This window comes from Zonotrichia albicollis, chromosome 36, assembly GCF_047830755.1.
Source record: "Zonotrichia albicollis isolate bZonAlb1 chromosome 36, bZonAlb1.hap1, whole genome shotgun sequence".
NCBI classification, from domain to species: domain Eukaryota; kingdom Metazoa; phylum Chordata; class Aves; order Passeriformes; family Passerellidae; genus Zonotrichia; species Zonotrichia albicollis.
The window spans coordinates 894,406-900,613 of NC_133854.1; positions in this window are offsets into that span (position 1 = coordinate 894,406).

The window sequence follows — 6,208 nt, forward strand, 5'->3', positions numbered from 1 at the left end:
TTGCCGAGGCAGCAGGCGGGGCTGGGGCCGAGCTGCGCCGGGCCGGGGAGGGGAAGGGCAGCCCGGGCTCGTGGCTCACCCATGAACCTGATGGCCACTGCTCGCAGGGACTCCTGTGGGCTCCGCAGGTAGGGCAGGGCCCGGCGCAGGTGCTCGGCCGCTCGGCTCCTGTCCTCTGCCAGCTGCAGAGAGCGGCAGGAGGGAAGGGTTGGCGCGGGCTCAGCCCCTGGGCCGGGTGCTGCCTGCGCCCAGCCCCGGCCTGCCCTGCCCGCACAGCCCTGAGGCGCGGCCAGCAGCCGCTGGCCGAGGGCTCCTGCGGGGAGGGGGCAGAGGGCCGGCTGCTGCCCGGGGAGCCGCGGTGCCGCCCCGCAGCTCTGCCAGGCCGGGGCTCCATGGGCACCCGGCTCGGGCCCACGGGAGCGTGGAGAAGAGCCCGCGCGGCCTCTGCGTGCAGCACCGGGCAGGGGCACAGCTGTCAGGCCTGCACACTGAGCACCGCGCTCAGGGGACTTCTCCGGGCTGAGGCTGGGGCTCGCAGGCTGTCCTTACCAGACACTCGCTGAACATCCACAGATTCTGCCTCTTCACAGCAGCAACGGCAGCGCAGGGGGTGCCGGCCCGGCCCAGCCGGTGCTCCCGGCCAGGAGCAGCAGCAGCGCCGGCCCCTTCCCGCCTGCCCCTGCCTCGGCTTCCAAGGGCTTTTTCCAGCTTAATTCGGGAGCAGAGCAGCCAGCACCCACACACAGCCCTGACTGCTCAGGGCCCGCCTGTGCTGGCCTGAGCCAGCCCTCAGAGGAAGAAATGAACGGGTTCCAGCACTGTTTTCAGCGCTCTTTTACTCACCCTGACTTCACAGCAGGAGGCTGCTGCTGCCTCTGCCTTGGCAATTGGAGATCACGCCTGCTCTTGGCCCTCTTGTGCTTGCCACCTGAATTTTATCAGTACAACTGCACTTCCCTATTTTAATCACTGCTGCCCACTGTGCTTTTGTGATGGTGAACTCAGTGTTTTTGTCAGAGGCATCATGATTAGCAGAGACTGAAATGCTCACAAGTCCTTGAGTACTAAATCGAGGGGAGTGAAAGCCTCACAGATCACATTTGCAGCACTCAAACACCACCCTGCTGCTGGTGCTGTTGAAATAGAATCAGCCTACAGAGACCATCACAGAAATTGCCTCTGGAGTGGCAAATCAAATGAAAAATCCACCAGGAGAACGAAAAAACAGAACTTGACTGCCTTCATTGCTTCCTCGGAGCAGCAGAAAATGGAGATGCCCAGAGGTATTTTGCACTGCTGCTGATCCCACTTGGAGCCCAGCCCTCTGCAGAGTCCCAGCAGGAACCCGAGCCCAGGCCAGGGAGCTCCCAGAGTGTCCTGGAGATTCTCTCTGCATTCGGTCAGGCTTGCATTCCCCAGCAAGTCCCCAACAAAACCTCCTGTTCTCTTGGGTTAGAACAGGCACAATGAAAAACTCAGCAATGGCACAACTGCCCAGCCCACAAGGAAAAGAAAGGACAAGTTGTCAAGGAATGCAAACATTTGTCTTGCTTTGCTGCAGAAGTCGTGCTGCACTCACAGTGTGGAAAGCCAAGAGAAGCTGCAGTTGGGGGCACCTCTTGTGACAGAAGCTGCACCTCGTTCTCCAGGAAAGGTTCTTGAAAAGGGCAGACAGGACTGTGGAGATGATTCCTAGGGAAGTAAAACAGCTTTCCAGAGGTGAAATGAAAATGGAAAGGAACAATTGGAGATGTTTTCCTCTATTTACTTCTGTGCTCCCCTTTTCCATGTTGCACTGCTTTTCCATGCCATGAATTCCAAATGCATCTCACCACTCAGATTGGTGACTTAGCGAGTTTTAGACACTGTAAAATACCATGAGCTACACACAGTTTGCCTTGCCTTGGTTTTGTTGGAAAGCAATGCTGGAGCCATCAGTGCAGCGCTTGATGTCCTGCATTCCCTGAAGGCAGGGAATGTGCCTCACCAGTGTCTGAGCCTCAGCAGGGACAATGCACAGCAGCGAGCGAGCAAGGGATTTGCCGTGCCCTGTGCAGGAGTCAGGACTCTGGATCTGGGCTCAGCACGGCGAAGTTCCCGTGTTTGGACAGACTCAGGGGCTGCCGCGAGGGCAGCAAATGGGAGAGTTCCTGGCTGGGAGAGGCCCCAGCAGAGGATGGGATCTTGTCCCTCCTCGAGGCCCCTTTGAAGTGGAGGTTTTCTCTTTTGAGGGTTTTTTGGGGGGGATCCCACCACTTCGAGGGTGTCTTTCCCTTCCCATTTTAGGGTGTTTGTGGGGCCACAGCCACACAAGCGCTTTTCAAGGGGGGATCATGACAGCTTTAATTGGCATTTTTATGGGGCCCCCACTCCAAGCCCCTGTAGGGGATGTTTTGCCTCCCAGGGTGGATTTTTGGCGTTCTCTCTACCATCGCCGATTTAAGGGCCCCCACTATGGTTGGGTCCCATTATAAGTCCCCTAAAAGGGCAACACCACTCCCGTTGATTCCGACAGTGGAGCCTGGGAGGGGGAGTTGGAGATCCTGGGAATGTTGGGGGTCCCAAGGAGATTTAAGGGTCCCGGGAGGGTTTGAGAGTCCCTGGGTGACGGCAATGGGGACTCAGTGCTGGGTATAAACTGTTGTGAGGGGTTCCTGGGGAGGTTTTGTGTATACCAGGGATCTTGGGGGGTCATGGTGGATTTTTGGGGGTTCCCAAGGAGGGGTTTTCGGGCGTCCAAAGGGGGGATTAGGCGATGCCAGGGGGAACCCAAGGCTGTTTTGGGGTACCTGCCAGTGACTGAGATGGGGATCCCGTGCCAGGTATGAACCTTCTCAGGGGGATCTGGAGGGATGTTGGGGGACCTCCTGGGGGAATTTTGATGTCCTGGGAGGGTTTGGGGGGATCTGTATGGGGTTTTGTGGTGTTGGGGAGCTTTTGGAGAGCCCAGGGATGATTTTGGGGTGTTCCAGGGGGTTTGGGAGTCGCAGGAGGTTTTGGGGGTACCTTGGCAATGCCAGTGACAGAGCTGGGACCCCGTGCTGGGAATGAGCCCCCTCACTGAGCACAGGCAGCGTCAGCGTGTTCAGGGGGATCCTGGGGGCCAGGGGGGTCACTCCAAACCCCAGGGGACCCCAAATGCAAAGGGACCCCCGAACTCCCCTCAGCGCTGGATCTGCTGCAGGCAAGGGGCACCAGCACTCAGCCCCCAGCCCCACCATCACAGGAGGGCTGTGGAAGAAATCTGGGGGGGGGGGGAGGGTCCACGGACAGGTCGGGGGGACCCCCAAAGTCCTGGGAATGGGGGAACACAGGGGAACTCCCAGGAATCCCCAAGTGCGGCTTATGGGGGACCCAGGAGGAGTTTGGGGGGGGGGGGGCTGGGTGGGACATGGGGGAACCCCAGAAGTCTTGGGAGGGGGGAAGAACAGGGTGACCCCCAGGAAGGGTTTGGGGGGAAGCGGATTGGAGCCTCCAGACGCCGAATCCGATGAGGAGAACAGCGGCGATGGCAGCGCGGACAGACACAGGGAGCACCAGGGTGAGATTCCCGCTGGATTCCGGCTCTGGGAAGCACGGCATGGGGAGGCGGGGAGGGGAACCCCCATCCCGCTGCTCCACATTCCCAAAGGGAGGAATAGGGGTCAGGGGTTCTCTGGGTGAAGGAAAAGGGGGCTCTGGGGCCTGGGAGAGGCGGGATGGCCGGGAAGGGGGTGCGCGGGTTGTTGGTGCCGGATGAGGGGGGGGCAGGGTGGAACCCATGCCCGGGAATGGGGGTGCGGGGGGATGGCGGCGCTAAGGAATGGGGGTTCAGGGGCCCCTCGGTGCTCCAGAACGGGCGATCACAGAGTCCCTGTGCCGGGGGTCCCCCTCAGCTCTCGCCGCCCCCCGGGCCCCAGGAGCACCCCCAGCCCCAGTGCTGGAGCCATCGCGCTGCTCTGCTGCGGCCCCGCCCCCTGAGCCTCCTCCGGCCCCGCCATTGGCGCCGCTCTTTGCTGCCCGCCAATGGCGCCCCGAGTCTGCAGTGACGTCACCGGTCGCCGGGCAAAGGGAGGCCTGGGGATGAGGGGCCCCGGACTGGCCGGGAATGGGGTCCGGGGGTCCCCGGGCTCATAGAAACGGGGGATCCAGAGGCTGCCAGAGGAGGATACCCAGGAAAGGGGGTGCAGGGGGTGTCGGGGCAGGATAACGGGGTGCAGGGGGTCCTGCAGCTGGGGAAGGAGATGCGGGAGGTCCCAGTGCCCAGGAATGGGCATTCAAGGGGGTCCCCGGGAGGCTCCCCAAAGCCCCTCCCGTGGGCAGCAGGAGCTGGCTCAGGAGCTCTGGGCAGAGCAAAGGGGGTGACTCCGGCTTGGGGGGCACACTGGGGACTCACACACGTTCCGGGGGGGACACGACCCCCGGGGACCCCCCCTCACTTTGTCCCGCAGGGGAGGCAGAGCCCCAGCCCGGGCAGACGAAGGCCCCGAGCCCCGGCAGCATCCTGGGGGGGGGCGTGCGAGGCCGGGAGGGGCAGGATCCCGGAAAGGGCGGCGGCTGCCGGGGGCCGCGGGTGCCGGGGAACCGCGAACGCGGCGGCGGCGTCTGTGACAGCGGCGCGGCCTCAGCTGCCCGAGAACGCGGTCCTGGCTGGGTGTGCGCAGCCTGGGCTCCTGCAGGCGGCTGCACTGCGCGATTCACCACGGGAATTGTTCGCGGAGCATTGGTCTGCGCAGAGAATTCCTACAACTGCAGAGCATTGGCCTCTGCAAAGTTCTTATGCCTGCAGAGCATTGGCCTCTACAAAGAGATCATCAACGTGCATAGCATTGGCTTCTGCAAAAGGTTCCCGAATTTCCTTTGAAGGTAAAGATCGACTCAAGTTGAATTTCTTGGTTTTGTCTCATCTGCACTCTGAGAGAGAATGCCAAAGGGAAATACAGGATGGGATAGTGCCCATCCTCTGGTGCAGCAGTTCAGTGGTTTGCCCAGCTGAGTGGATGAACAATATATGCTCTACTGATTGTGCTTTTTTTTCCGCACTGAAGAAATGGAACATTTTCTAAATGTACTGGTCTATACATTTTTCCCTATAGTGATTGCTTAAACTACTTAAAGGTGAACAAGTTCTGTTCAAGTTTCAGTGGGTTGTTATCATCGGGTTATTAAAATTATTAGGGAGATGCCTCTGAATTGCTGCAGCAACCTGGCTGCCCTCAGCTGACATTCTGGCCAGAAGCCTTGTGAGCACATTAGAGAACCCACACAACAGGAATTCCATCCTTGGGGAGGGAAAGTGTTTCCCTATGTCAGGTTGCACAAAGCTCCTGCTCTTGGATAATTCCTGGGATGGCACATCCACTTCTCTGGAAAAACCGTTTCAGTTTTGTTCCACTCTCATCACTGTAAAATATTTCCTCCTTCTAACAAATGTAAATCCCACCTCATTCACTGTAGACATATTGACCCTTGTTCTGCCACTGCAAGATTTGGGAGAAAATACCTTTGATCACTGTTTTTCCATTTTCACAAACCTTGGAGAGGACCCAAACATCTCCCAAGATGGGGTTTGGAGGCCTCATCACATAACCAGCAGCGAGAGGCTGCGGGCTCTGGCCTCAGTGGGGTGGAGAAGGAGAACAGAACAGGAGTAGCCTGGCAGGGCTGAAGGGTGGTTTCAGAGAGGCTGGAGCTTTTCTTCCTAGAGGATATAAGCATGAGAAGGAAATAACGGCACCAAGGGCAGCCGGGCAGGCCCAGCCTGGGCAGCAGCAGAAAGGAATTTCCCTGCCAGGGCAGGGCTGCGGTGCAGCACGTGCCCAGCAGGAGCCTGGAGCAGCCCAAGGCTCTGTGTGGGCAGGCAGAGGCAGGCAGGAGGCAGAGCTGTCAGCAAAGGAAGGGCCCAGCCAGGTGGGGCAGCCGGGGGATGCCGACAGCCTGCAGGGACAGAGGCGCAGGGCAGGGACACCGTGGGACAGCCTGGGCTGCACAGGGCACAGGGATGGGCAGCAGCTGCAAGACAGCCCTGCCAGAGCCACCTTGGGCAGCACTTTGGCCATGGCTGCTGGGCCTGGGCCTGAGGCCATGAAGGGACAAGTGAACCTTGCAGGGCTGGGGCCTCATTGCCTCCTTGTCCCTGCTCAGCAGCCTGGCAGGGGCCGCCCCATGCTCCTGCCCTTGGCATTGCACATCCCCACATGCCAGTGCCCATCCCGGGAAGAGCCCTGAG